The 15,460-nt window shown below is 38.1% G+C and overlaps 1 non-coding gene across 1 annotated transcript; it reads left to right on the forward strand.

The window, feature by feature from the left end:
* LOC125996904 (small nucleolar RNA SNORA51) lies at nt 1–133 on the forward strand. Its single transcript, XR_007491566.1, has one exon. It is a non-coding gene; the product is annotated as a small nucleolar RNA SNORA51 (small nucleolar RNA).
* Nucleotides 134–15,460: the final 15,327 nt, after the last annotated feature.

Genomic DNA, 15,460 nt, shown 5'->3' on the forward strand with positions numbered 1-15,460 from the left:
GACCTCCCAATTCTTTCCACAGGCTGTGTTCTTTACACTGACTGTATAGAAAGAGGAGGTACAGTAAATACATCCCATATATGCCTCAACACAGGCCCTTTGCCTTGTCTGTATTGTGAATTGGGGGACAAAAATGTATTAAAGGAACATTATTCATTATTTGTGAACAATATCCTGATAGGCATGGATATTAAAGGTTGGGCATTAAAGGATAAAATAAGAGTCCTGAAACACCTCTCATTTTGGATAATAAAGGTATTTATCCTGTAGAAACAAAGGCCCAAGCCAAAGGATTGGAAAATGGATTCATCTCCAATATCTACTATTAGCCCGCAACCACCATTACTAAGATGGCAGGCTAATTCTAATTCCATTAGTGACGGTGAAGTAATTGCCTTACATTCTGAGTCTAAGTCAGAGGATAAATTACCAGCCTACCCCCCTGTACCCACACAGCTCTCATGAGAGTAGTAATATTGATAAGAGAGAATGAACCAAACTTTTTCCCATGTAGTAGACAACATGATATAGTGCATTTGATCATTATTATGATAAAGGGTTTAGAGGTTTTGTTTAAGATATTTTATTCTCCCCTACTCTCATACTCTAAAACTCTGCATAGAGTATCATTGTTCATTGGGAACAAAGCCATGAGACTCTATATATACTCAGTATCATGCTCAAGATTTTTTTATCCCCTTAGTGAAATTCAGGTTTAACCTGCATTCTCAAAGTTGTTATACAAATTAATGTATTCAAGATGTCCTACATGCAGTTGAAAAATTAAGATTTTTCTTCAATGAGCAATTCCATGTGGGGACACAGTTGACTTTTGTGGTAGAATCAATTAAAATATCATAACTTATAATGGAAAACCACTTATCATTATCTAAAACAGAAAGGTGACACTTGCCTGTTTCCTGCTCACCCTTTTCTGAAAATTAAGACAAATGAAAAGTTTGAGATTAAACATTAGATACACTGTTCATCACACAGTTGAAAAATATTAAACATCAGCACACTATTTTGAAAATAGCATTTACAGAGAAATGACATCCCAGGTTGATTCCCAATGGGTTTCACTAGTAAAAGTATGTCAATAAGTTATGCCCCAGTTCCAAGAGTACTAAATTGGGTTACACATTTATTGATATAATTTGTAAGACAAGTTTGATGCAAATTTTTATATAGGCTCTGAGTTTCTTCTATCACAAATATACTAATAAATTGGTTGAAAATAAAATAAAAAATTATATATAGTAGCATTAGACCATAAAAATTACAAGGCGTTTAAAATTTCTTGCTAGTTTTTTGTACAGGTACATTCTGGTCAAACCGAAACATACTAGTATAAAAGTGAGCTTCAACTTCATAGTTCAAGCTCAATAAACTTTGTAAGTAGAAAGCATATGAAATATTAGTGACTGCATTCAGAAGATACTATGAAAATAATGGAAAAGAATTCATAAGAGTAATGTACATTATCAATTATTTTTTACTTTATTCGACTTTCAGAAATTACATAAAATATCAACCTCTCAGCAAGTAGTATCTTTAAATATTTGTCCCTGTTTGAAAGAACTGTGTCAGTAGTGATGTATTCTCTACATATTCTCCCACACACACTATTTCCTGATCACTCTAACAAACAAAAACCACATAATTACTCACACATGTACTTACACTTCTGAGATATCTACAGACAAATTTAGCAAGTATTGCTGGTTTTTTAGAGAACTTTTTTAAATAAATAGGAAATGGTTTTTAAGGTATATATTAAGTAAAATATTAAAATTTTAGTCTACATAATGTTCCCCATAATTTTAGAATTTGTTCCAGGATCTATATTCTATAACATCTCCTAGAAAGGTTGAGTTGCATATATGATGCACATAGTGAGTCTGACTTGACTATATATGATTGAATGTGCGTGTATAAATTATGAGCCTTTCAAAAATTTTAAACATTTGTCTTCATAATGAGTAAAATTTTAGAGTTCTGTTCAAAGAAAATTAATAAGCAAAGTGCAAAAATTGAAAATAACTGTAAAATTTTGTTCATAAGACATTTTTTGACCACACCCATGATGCTCAGGGGTTATTCCTGGCTATGTTCTCAGAAATTGACCCTGCCTAGTAACCATATGGGACACTGGGGATTGAGACATCCATGTTTATCCTGGATCAGTTACGTGCAAGGCAAATTTACTACCACAGTGCTATAGCTCTGACCCCCACTAGCCAGTTTTTGTATGAGGAATATAAGCTAAATTTAACTACTTCAATGTAAGTGAGGCATAAAAATTGTAAGAAGTCATATTATATTCTTTAAAGGAAACCCTCTGTGCCAAAGTTGGGATCCTGCAAAAAAGAGATATTTAAAAAATATTAAACAATCATAATGTTTTCATAAGAATTGTCTAGTCACAATATAACATTTTTCACTATAATCAATAAAGACGAAAAAGATCTCCTGCCAAACAGTTTGTCTTTATTGGCATGTGTGATTATATAAATATGCTTTGAAGACATAACTCCAAACGTGAGCTTTTACATTCATGTACAGAAAATAGGCAAATACAAAATTTACAGAAAATTGTTCAAATTGTACCTGTATAAATTATATCTCATATTCTCTCACATTCTTTCATGTAATTCCTCCTATATTCACTCAGACACAACAGCATAAACAAAAGCAAACACAAATAATATATAACAGTATCTGGAACAAGATTAATTGTAATTGCCATGGTGCAATGACCTACTATAATTTTATTTTTGTTGTTTTTTCGGGCCACACCCGTTTGATGCTCAGGGGTTATTCCTGGCTAAGCGCTCAGAAATTGCCCCTGGTTTAGGGGTACCATATGGGATACCGGGGGATCGAACCACTGTTCTTTCCTTGGCTAGCGCTTGCAAGGCAAACACCTTACCTGTAGCGCCACCTCGCCAGACCTGACCTATTTGTCCTTAAAACGTTCATTCTCATACTTCATGAGCCAGTGTTTAAGGAAATTGGAAGAGCAGGGAAATACAATTTTAAAAACTGGTGAAGTTGAATGAATTACAAAGTTGAAGTATTATTCATATGAATGAAGACAGTTTTTAGGAAAACATTCAACCATATATTTATTAATCTTTATATATCTGTACATTACACCATTTATATTTTTCACACATATAACAAAACTCATTCCCAAGAAATATAAAGCACTTGTCAAACATTAACCACAATTATCAATACTATAATAAATGAGATATCTCACACAACATAGAATAGCACACATCCAAAAAGAACAAGAAGAACCAGTGCTGGTGCAGATAGGGAATACATATATTTTCATTCACTAATGGTAGATTGTCAACTTGTCCAGCATTTTTGGAAAACAATATAGATATTTCCTCAAAAAAACTTTAAAATGTATCAATATTATCCAGAAATATTTCTCATTGGAATATACAAAAGGGATCCCAAAACGCAATGCATTTGCATTACTGTATTATTGTAGTACTATTATCTTAAGAGCAATAACCTGGAAATAACCCAGGTACTGAAGAACACATGAGTAGATAAAGAAACCAGCATATCTACACACCGAATACTATGCAGATGTTATAAAAATGAAGTAAAAAATTTGTTTTTACATCAATGGGAGAGTTTAGTTCAATGACATTCAGAGATATTAGTGACATATAGGGCTGTTTGCCACTTTACTATGTAGGGCTATTGATTATGCAATTTGTTATTTGATTTATGTAAGTTGCTTTTCCTTAATACAAAGTTGGTTTTGTTATTGTCACCAGCTTTTGAGGTCTGAGAATGTGTTTTATCTCTTTTTTCATCTCAATGAGAGATTTGCCACAGAGTGGTTTTAATTTGCAATTTGTATATGTCATTCACACAGTTTTCTAACCTGGGCATTTTTATATGGCAAATCTCTTGTGATTATTACTTTTTATTCTTTAAATTCAATGTTCTTTTCTCCTTTATTGCTTTAAGAGTTAATCTCTATTTGATTTTTGTTATTTTGATTACTATGCATCTTTGAGTCTATTTTGTAGGACACCCTTTTTTGTTGTTTGTTTTTTGGGTCACCTCACAGCAGAGCTCAGGGTCTGAGCTTAGGGGACCAATGCAATGCCGGGGATCAAACTCGCAACCATCCTAAGCCAGCAGCATGCAAGCAAATTTCCTACTGCTGTGCTACCACTTCAGCTTTATGGCACTCTTAAATTATTAAATTTACACTTAAATTCCCTCCAGAGATTGGGAAAAGTCTCTGTTATTATATCTCTCACCACTTGCTCTTTTCCTTAACTTCTGGCATTTCTTTTCTTTTCTTTTCTTTTCTTTTCTTTTCTTTTCTTTTTGGTTTTTGGGTCACACCCGGTAGCGTTCAGGATTTACTCCTGGCTCTACGCTCAGAAATTTCTCCTGACAGGCTCAGGGGACCATATAGGATGCCAGGATTCGAACCACCAACCTTCTGCATGCAAGGCAAACGCCTTACCTCCATGCTATCTCTCCGGCTCCAACTTCTGGCATTTTTTTTGGTTTATCAGGCCACACCCATTTGATGTTCAGGGGTTACTCCTGGCTAAGCGCTCAGAAATTGCCCCTGGCTTGGGGGGACCATATGGGACACTGGGGGATCGAACCACAGTCCTTCCTTGGCTAGCGCTTGCAAGGCAGACACTTTACCTCTAGTGCCACCTCGCTGGCCCCATCTTCTGGCGTTTCTTAACAGAGAAATTATTCCCCTTGTCTTTGTTTATTAAGGACCTTAATTTTTCTTTCATTCTTTGGTCTACTTTTTTTTTCTACTTCCTTATCAATGCTGGTTTGTATGTATTCAAGTATATCTAAAATTTCCTGTAATTTTATGTTACTATTGCTTGTAGTGTATTCATTAGATACTGCAATTTTGTTTGTATGAATTCTCTCATGTTCTAAAAAAGTACTTTGATTTGTTGAATTTTTCATCTATTGATTGCTTAATTTCTCTGTCTAATTTTTTTATTAAATTTTGTGCCACATCTGGTGAAGCGCAGTAGTTAATTCTGTTTCTCCGCTTAAAAAATGCTCTTGACAGACTTGGAAACAAATAGATTCTATAGAAGAACGTGCAGGAAGTTACATCAAAATAACCGAGGGTGTTTCTGAGACTTATCTGGAGTTTATAGGGAAGCTTCAGGATGGTCTTAATATATAAATGAAGGATCAAGCTGCTATTGTAAAATTTATAGCCTTTGAAAATGCAAATGAAACCTGCTGAATAATTTTGCAGCCCATTGGGTAGGCAAAGATGTAATGGGCTTTCTTAAGGCATGTATAAGTTTGTCAGTAACCACTTAGCCTCCTTTCCCCACAAGCCTTGTGATGACTTTTGCAATGATGAAGCAAGTCCCAAGAAAATGAGTTAAAGCTAGGAAAACTGGACTTTGCCCCAGATGTGGCAGAGGATTCCACTGGGCCAAAGTTTTTTTTTTTCATTTATAAATCATTTTGCGGGCCCGGAGCGATAGCACAGCGGTGTTTGCCTTGCAAGCAGCCGATCCAGGACCAAAGGTGGTTGGTTCAAATCCTGGTGTCCCATATGGTCCCCCGTGCCTGCCAGGAGCTGTTTCTGAGCAGTCAGCCAGGAGTAACCCCTGAGCAATGCCGGGTGTGGCCCCCCCAAAAAAACAAAAACAAAAAAAATCATTTTGCAAATTATAGAAAGAAAGATCAAAATACAGACCCTTGGAATCATATTTATTGTTTCCATTGTGGAAATCCTGGACATTTAGATAGAAACTGCAGTTTGTTTTTAAATTCTGTTTCCTTGGAGCCAAAAACTTCTATGTAGAGAAACTGGTAAAGGGGACAGGCCCCTCCAAATCTGGGACCCCTCCCATCAACAATTATGCTTCCTGGTCCAGCCCAAGAAAAAACAGCATAAACTCTCTCCACCTTGCGTCTTCTGAAATTATTTGCCCTGAACATATAACTGTCACTCTCGGCCAATATCCTTATGAGATGAAATTAGGGATTATGGGTCCCATCCCCAGCCACAGTTGGTTTGACTATGTGAAGGAGTAATCTTACTATTAAAGGCATTACTCTTTATCTAGGTATAATAGACTCAGATTCTCTTGGTGAGATAATTGTGGTTTTAGTAGTGCCAGTGACCTGGACTTTCAAAGGGAGAGAAGGAAATGCCCAGTTGTTATTATTGCTTTACATCATGCCTGGGAAAACAGAAAGAAAACAAATAGGCACTTTTGGCAGTACCAAACCCAGAATATTGACTAATCTCTTATTAGCATTAATTACTAAACTTAGTGACCAGAATACTGTGTGAATCCTTGAAATTCAGGGCAAAAAATTCAATGGTCTTTTAGATACAGGAGCAAAGGTTACCACAATTTCTCTAAATGACTGGCCCCAAAACTGGTCTCATCAAGAAATACAGTATTCCTTAGAGGGAGTAGGCAAAATTTTTAACTCTTCACAACAAAGTGCCAGGTCCCTTGTATGCAAAGATTCTGAAGAACAGCAGGTTATAATCAATCACACGTGGGCCCAATACCTTTAGCCCTATGGGGACATAATCTGCATAAGCAGTGGTGAGCAGAATTTCATGTTCCCCTTTCTCCAGAAATTCCAAAATTCCTCTAATTTAGAGACTCAATTTTTTAGAGGCCACTAGCATTACTAAAACAGCACCAATAAAGATAGAATGGAGATCTAATGACCCAGTTTGGACAGGTCAGTGACCACCTAAAAGCAGATAAGGTAGAGGTACTGAAAAATTAGTGGATCAACAGTTAAAATTGGGACATACAGAAACCTTATTTTCTCAGTGGAACTCAACTATATTTGTAATAAAAAATCAGGTAAATACAACTTTTAATGGACCTTAGAGCTGTGAATTTATTAATACTCCCCATGAGTAAACTGCACACTGGTCTACCTTCACCAGTAGTTATCCCAAAAGATTGGCCCTTGGTAATAATTAATTTAAAAGATGCTTTTAACATATTCTCATACATCCATATGACAAAAAATGTTTTGCCTTTTCTGTTCCATCTTACAATAATGAAGCCTCACGTTGCTGTTATCAATGGAAAGTGTCCCCTCAGGGAATGAGAAATTCCCCAACATATTTCAGGTTTTTTTGTAGACAGGATCTTAAGCCCTGTTTATGAAAAGTTCCATCAGGCATTAATAAATCTTTACACTGATGACATCTTGTTAGCCCTGCCCAATCAGAGAGACTTGCAAGACTTGTACTCATTTGTTACTGACTATTTACAGGCTTCAGGGTTAACAATAGCAACAGAAAAATTCATATCATGCCACCATTCCAACATTTAGGTTTCATATTACATCAAACTTTAGCACACCCTCAAAAGATCTCTATAAAACAGAGAAAAAAAACTCTTAATTCTTTTCAGAAACTCCTGGGTGACTTGAATTGGGTCCACTCATACCTTGTACCTCAAATTCTGAGACTCTGCCTTGAATAGCCTGAGGAACTTGAATCTATCAGCTCAGAAAGAATTAGATTTTTTAGACATGCTTCAAAAATCCTATCTTTCCATGTATATACCTGGAGATAAGGTGTGGCTTTTGGTATTTTCAACTCCTGACTCTCCTACAGCTGCTATCATTCAGCTGTCTAAGCCTTTGGAATGGGTTTATTTACATAAAAAGCAATCTTATACTATGGTGCCCTATTTAGAATTGATTTCTGCCTTTCTCATTAAAGCAAGCATTAGAACAGTTTATTTATTGGGTTTTGATGTTTACACAATAGTACTACCAATACCTAAAAAACAAAATAATCAATCTTTCCCCTATGTGAGAGAGCCCCTTCAAAGGTTTTTTTTTTTTCTCAGACTTTTCAGGTACTGTGGGGTACCACAGTAAAGGCATGTGATTTTTTTTTCCTTCAGAAAATCTCATTTTGTGATTTCTTTTATTATTTGGCGCTCACCAATACCTGAAATCCTGGTGTTTTATATAGATGGATCATCATCGGGAAAGTAAAGTATATCTGAATCTTTAATAATAACATTTTTTTTATAAATTACAAGTCTGCTTAACAGTTGGAACTTGACACCCTGATATATTTGCTCTCTCACATAACAGGTTCATGTTACATTGTAAGTGACTCAGTTTATGTAGTTGGATTATTCCCTAGTGTTAGCCTTTCCCCAATTCCTTATTCTAATCTCACCTGGATGGTCAGACATCCACAGCTGGGAGGAGTTTGGTTTGCAGTTTGTAATAAAGGGTTGCCTGGTTGAAGGGAAAGTGAGGAGATAAAGGAAGGGTAATTGGAGGGCAGCTAAGGAAGCTACTTAATAAAGTTTATCTTAGAAGCCATGTGGAGAAATGCACATGGCGGTTAGGGCCTTGAAATAAATCTGGATTTCTCTTGAAACTTCAAATGACTTCCTGTTGATCATTTCTCTGCCATTACCCTGTAAACTATAGGCCTGCCAGCATAAGGCATCAGGCTGAGCCAGGAAAGGCCTCAGTCTGCCAACCCTAGGACACTATATTTTATATTTAAACAACAACTGGTGGCCCATACGGGAAGTACTTGAGAAACCTAGGAGACCTCAGCGATGGTGAGTGCTAATTATGCTATGACCCTTTGGTGGTTAATCTCAACTTGCACTGAGAATGGAAAGCCCAAAACAAGGGTGGCGAATAAGTTCGACACAAAGAGCCAAATTTTTCAATGTGGGAGTCAGAGAGCCACTCCATGCAGTGACCTGCCAAAACAGACAAACACTCACACAAAAGCATATAATTTTAACAGTAATATATTAAACACATATTGCATTTTGCCATTTTGAGTGAGGGTCAAAATCCTGCAGTGATGGTGAGGGTGTGCTGCGTTCTCCACACTAAGAACTAACAGCAAGATGTGACACAACATGTGACACATGGGTCCCTGGCTAGCTAGCCCGTGCAGATCTCTCCTCAGAGGTCCCTCCTCAGAAGCAGCAGAACAAAATCCAAACTTGGCAAAGAGCCACAGTATACAAAATAATAAGAGGCAAAGAGCCACATTCATTTTGGCTGGGAGCCGCATGCAGCTCTGACCCCCCCCCAAAAAAAAACCTGACCCAAAAGGTTGAACCATGTGGTGCCTAATCTAAGTATGGGAGAGCCCTTCAAGCAGGAGAGCAGCAGGCAGTGAAGAGAAGAGGGCTAAAAGCTCGTAGCACATCCCCAAAGGCCTACGCACCAAATATTTCTTCACAAAAATCTCCCAGATACATGCCCATGACGGTGGAGAGCTGTGAACCAAAATGAAGCTACCGCAGACACTGTGCTACAGCACGAACTGCTGTCAGAGGTGGAGATGGCTCCAGTCTGGGGTTTTGCTGAGCCAAAGCCATATGGCCAGTCTGCAATCTCTTGGAAGTCATCCCTCTTCACCAGCATCTGAACATCATGATTATGAGGAGAAAAAATGGTGTAGATGGAGAACAGAAGCCCAGCAAAGTTCAATGGACAAGGCATAGTAGAAAAGGACACACAGGACTCTAAAAATTCAATTAATAAAACACAGTAAAAGAGACTTACCACCGACATACCTTTTATGATTAACTCTATTTACACTAAACTACTTGAATTTAACTGAAGAAGAATCTTACACAGCTACAGAGAAACACTTTAAAGAGGACTCTCAGGTGCAAAACACAGTTAATACTCATATTTGGATTAAAGTTGATGATAAATGGATTGTTGGAAATTTCATCTTTAGTGAAAGAGGTTATGCATATTTTTACACAGATAACTGCCAAGAAATTCTAGGTTCCATTATGCCTTGTTAAAAATTGGTTACTCACAAATGAGAAAAATCAGACACCTGTGACTAAGAATCCACCCTCAGATATGACACAGACCACTCGAGAGAATGTAAGCAACAATAAAATTGCTGAAGTCTCAACAGGTAACAGAGACATTGAACTCACTACTTACAATCTGACTGAGACTTTTAATGATGACCAGTCCTGAAACTCGGTGAGAATATCAGTGAGTAGGACCTGCTCTTACTGGACTTCAAAATTTGGGATACTCTTGCTACATGAACTCAATGCTGCAATGCCTGTATAATAACCCAAATTTGACACATTATTTTTTATTGGAACTATTATAAGGAGGACATTAACAGATTAAATCCTTTGGGACATAAAGACAAATTATCAGAAAAATTTGGCATAATTATCAAAATTTTGTGTGATGGTCATCACAGATACATCAATCCTAAAGACTTTAAGTTAGCTATTGGTCAGCTTAATGACCAGTTTGCTGGACAAAGTCAACAAGAACCTCATGAACTATTGATACTTCTCATAAATGGACTACACCAGGATTTGATCAAAGTTAACAGACAGGAAAGATCTTTAGAGGGAAGTGCTGATTACCCTATGGAAAGTGAAAATTCAAAACAAACTGGAAAGGAATACGAGAAGTTTCATGAGTCTATTATGGATGCTTTTTCCCAAGGCCAGTTCAAATCCATACTTCAATGCTTCACCTACCTCAAGAAATCTTGGATTTTTTGAGATGTTTAGTCATTAGTCCTTAACTGTAGCATCTACAGATAATGTACATTACAAGATGGCTGTAGCATAAAATAATTAACGATGGTGCTGGATGGCGATGGATGGAGGCCTTTGTGCTTAGGCCCCAACCACGTGGCTTCATCCCCATCCAGCTGGCAGATTCCAGGCCCAGGTCATCGGCGTAATCAAGACTCACTCACAGGCAGGCCTCAGGAAGAATCATCTTTATTCAGGCCCTAATCACCACATGTGTGTGGCCTATCTCATAACCTTTTAAGCACTAGTTATTCTTAGCTAGCCCTGCATCTTATCTTCTGTTAGCCATCTTCCCTTTGGGTTCCATGCTGGTCAAAGACCAGAACACAGAAACCCAGAAGCCAGAGCGCACAACAGCGCAAAAAGGGCCAAGAGCCAAAAGGGCAACAAGCCAAAAGGGCCGAATTCCCTTGGTCCAAGCCTTATCTACCTTTTCCCCGACCCCTCCCAGGAATGGGAGGGTCTAGCAGGTAAGGTTACACCTACTATCCGGTTCCCAAGACCCCTCCCAGAAAAGGGTGGGTCTAGGGTCTTAAATAGGTACACCCACATTTCCTCCTTTTCTTAATATTTTTATGCACCAACATAATAGAGTGAAAATTAATATACCAGCCTTTTTAAAAACATATTTTTGCAAAATATACTTTACACCTGTAACCTAAAATTCTATTAATGCTTTTTTACCAAGCACTATTTTGGAACTTTCATGTTCCTATACTTTTAAACTATATTGGGGGAACTTCATTGTTCCTATAACTTTTCTATACACAAGTACTTCAGCATACATGCATAACATACATTTTAAAAACAGGCTAAGTACATTAAAATACACAGTAAAACATTTTGCAATTGAAAATATTAACTTTGAAAGACAACAAAACACATTTAAATCATAAAGAAAATGACTAAGACAAAGATGCAGGTGGTTAGAAATTAGATGTTAAAATGGGCTAATCTGTATTACCTCCCTTATATTTTTATTTTTTAACCACTAACTAATTAAAACTTATCCCATCACCAACTATGAGTAAAATATCACTACCCACTAATTTTCTACACCTAAAACCATAGTTTAGATTAATTTGTCCCACGCTGATCTCACCACGTGGCTTTTGTAAACTTTTAAAGTTCAGATGTTGGTTTGTCCCACGCTGATCTCACCACGTGGCTCTCTTTTATAGTTTCAGGCCCCGTAGACGGTTTTGTAGACCATGAGGTTGCCGGTTTCGCTGCCCGCTGCCGGTTCGCTGGAGGGTGGATTCCAGGTTTTTCGCTTTTCCGGGCCAAACTGAGCCCAGCCAAGCCGATTCCAGCCGAGATCCCAGCCGAGCCGAGCCCAGCCGCTTTTTTCCTCCGGGCGCACTTTGCAAGCAAGTTTTTGGCCACACCTTTACAGGGCGCTTTTGATGTTCAGAGTTCCAAGTGATTTAAACTAAAAGTTCAGTTCGAAATTCCCAAAGTCGAAATCCAAATTCAAGCCGCAGGTCATTTTCAGAAAATCAGTCCATTTTTAATAGTCTTTTTTTTCCTCCTTTTCCAATTTAGACTTTTAATAAGCATTTGAAGAGGCCCAGGTTTTTGTTTCTTGTAACAAAGTTTCAGTTCTGGGCCTGGGCCTGGGCTGGAGGTGATGCAAGCTTTAACCTTTCTCCTTCCAGTTGCCCTTCTGCCCCTAGAAGGGGTTGCGGCCATCTTTGAACATGGCTTCACGTGGCCAAACACTTTGGGCTGACTGCATCTGAACAAAGCGAAAATCAAACAGAAGAGCAGAAATCTTACCATTTTCGCTGTTTTGTTGGGTCCAGGATTCAGGTCAAAGTTCGGAGCGCCAGATGTTGCATCAAATAATTATCCCCTATAGACGGGGTAAATGTTTCTAACTATGTACCCTATCAGATGGAAGAATTAGATCGGTTTAAAAGATCATGTAAAGAAAATGGGCCAAAATCGCCATACAGTGTGGAGTTATTAAGACTTTGGAGTCATAACTCATCTTGGACTTTGTATGATTTTAAAAGAATCGCTGAAATATGCCTGTCGTCTAAATAGCGAACTGAATGGGAAATGTACTATTCAGAAGGCGTAAAAGCTAAATTATATAGTCCGGATGGTATGGAAAAGCAAGTGGCAGGTGTTACTCTATCGTATGAATTATTAATGGCAGAAAATCAATTTGCAAATATTCAGACACAAGCAGCTTTACCTAAGGAAATCTTAAATTTAATCAGGGAGATTGCATTGTCAGCATGGGAAAAAATTGATTCTAACAGCATTGGTAGAGGAAACTTTTTAAAAATCACCCAAGGCCCTTATGAGTCATTTGCAGAGTTTGTAGGTAAGATTAAAGATGCTCTGAAGTTACAAGTCGAAGATGAGGAGATAAGAAACTTCCTAGTAAAATCTGTGGCCTATCATAATGCAAATTCAGCCTGTAGATTAGTATTGAATACATTAAATGAAAAGTCAGATCTGAATGATTACCTTTATGCCTGCCGAATGTCTATGTGGAACCCCAACCCCCACCCCACTCAGACTCAGTACAAACCTTCCCAGTTACCAAGGGAACAATGTCTTACTCCCCTCGGGGACAGAACACTTTCCGGAAACCAGGTCTTTGCCCAAAATGCAAAAGGGGTCGCCACTGGGCGAAAGATTGCAGATCCAGAAACCTCATTAATAATAACCTAAGTAGAGGTTTCAACACAGTCCCCAGGAGGCAAATCGCCTGCTACCATTGTGGAAAACAGGGACATATCAAAAGAAATTGTCGTCTCCTTATAAATTCAGCTCCCCAAGAACACACATACAAGATGCAGGGAAACGCCCACAGAGCCTCCCCCCAGGCCCTTCCAAATCAGGGGCAAAGTTCACAGACAATAATCCTTCCAAGCCCAGCCCAAGAAAATTCATCACGATAAGGGAATTAATCCACTCTACTTCAGGGAGTGCCGGATTAGACATATTATGCCCAGAGGACATTACAATTTACCCAGGAGCATGCCCTTACATGTTAGAAACTGGCATTGTAGGCCCGCCACCCCCAGATACCATGGGTTTGATTCTTGGCAGAAGTTCCCTCAACATAAAGGGTATATCAGTAATCACTGGTGTCATTGACTCAGATTCCATGGGAGAAATCATTGTAGTTATTACTGTACCAGTTACATGGACCTTTAAAAAAGGAGAAGCGATTGCCCAGATAGTAATAGTGCCTTATGTCAAATTTGGGACTTCAGATAAGACTAGAATTGGAGGTTTTGGAAGCACAGATCCGGGTGCTGCTCAAAACCCAATCGTGGCTCTGGTTACTAAATGTAAAGATGAACACCCAATGATCAAACTTCACTTGGAAGGCAAACCCTTTGATGGAATGATAGATACGGGTGCTCAGGTTACCGTAATTTCTGATAAAGAATGGCCAGAAAATTGGCCTCTTCAGGAAATCCCGTATTCCCTAGAAGGAATAGGAGGCCTGAGTTCCTGTCTGTTGAGTACGAGGACTATACTATTTTACGGCCCAGAAAATCAAAAAGCAATAATCAGACCTCACGTGGGCCCATTTTCACCATCCCTGTGGGGCCGTGACCTACACAAACAGTGGAAAGCAGAATTCCACATCCCATTAGCTCCAGAAGAGCCCGAACCTTCTTTTGATTTAAAAACCAAAAATTTTTAGTGGGGGCCACTGCCGTAAAAACACCAGCACCAATAAAAATAAAATGGAAATCTGATGAACCAATTTGGACAGGTCAGTGGCCCCTTAAAACTGATAAATTAAAGGTGCTGACAGAATTAGTGGAGGAACAGCTAAGTTTAGGACATATTGAACCATCTTTTTCTCAATGGAATTCACCTATATTCACTATAAAAAAGAAATCCGGTAAATGGAGACTTTTGATGGATCTTAGAGCTATAAATTTATCCATGATACCTAGGGGCAAATTGCAGACTGGTTTACCATCACCTGTAGTTATTCCAAAGGAATGGCCACTAATTATAATTGATCTGAAAGACTGCTTCTACCATATTCCTATCCACCCAGATGATAAAAAACGTTTTGCATTCTCAGTTCCTTCTCTCAATAATACCCATCCCTGCAGACATTTCCAATGGACTGTTCTCCCCCAAGGCATGCTGAATTCCCCAACCATGTGTCAGTTTTTTGTAGATAAGGTTTTGAGCCCTGCTCGTGAAAAATTTCCTCAAGCCATGATATTTCATTATACAGATGATATCTTGCTCACAATGAACAACGAAACAGATTTACAGGAATTATACTCTTATGTTACTGACTGTTTACAAACATCAGGACTGAAAATAGCTTTAGAAAAAATACAGATAATGCCACCGTATCAATATTTGGGTTTTATTTTGGACCGGACGTCTATACGTCCACAAAAATTTTCTATCAAAAAAGAAAACCTCAGAACGCTTAATGATTTTCAGAGACTTTTAGGTGACGTAAATTGGCTCCGCCCTGCACTAGGAATCCCAAATGCAGAGTTATCTAATCTGTTTAAAACGTTAGAGGTGATCCTGCTTTAGATAGCCCGAGAAATTTAACAACAGCTGCCAAAAATGAATTGGACGTCTTCTTGAGCAGATTACAAAAATCGTTTCTCTCAAGATTCATCCCAGGAGAAAAGGTATTACTGTTAATCTTCCCTACTATAGAAACCCCCACAGGGGCCTTGATGCAACAGTCAGGACCTTTGGAATGGGTGTATTTACATAACAAACAACCTCGCTCAGTTGTCCCCTACTTGCAACTGATTTCAGAGATTATTATCAAGGCAAGACTCAGATCTATATCTTTACTAGGTTTTGACCCAGATATAATAGTTTTGCCA

Source organism: Suncus etruscus, chromosome 18, assembly GCF_024139225.1.
Source record: "Suncus etruscus isolate mSunEtr1 chromosome 18, mSunEtr1.pri.cur, whole genome shotgun sequence".
Lineage (NCBI taxonomy): Eukaryota > Metazoa > Chordata > Mammalia > Eulipotyphla > Soricidae > Suncus > Suncus etruscus.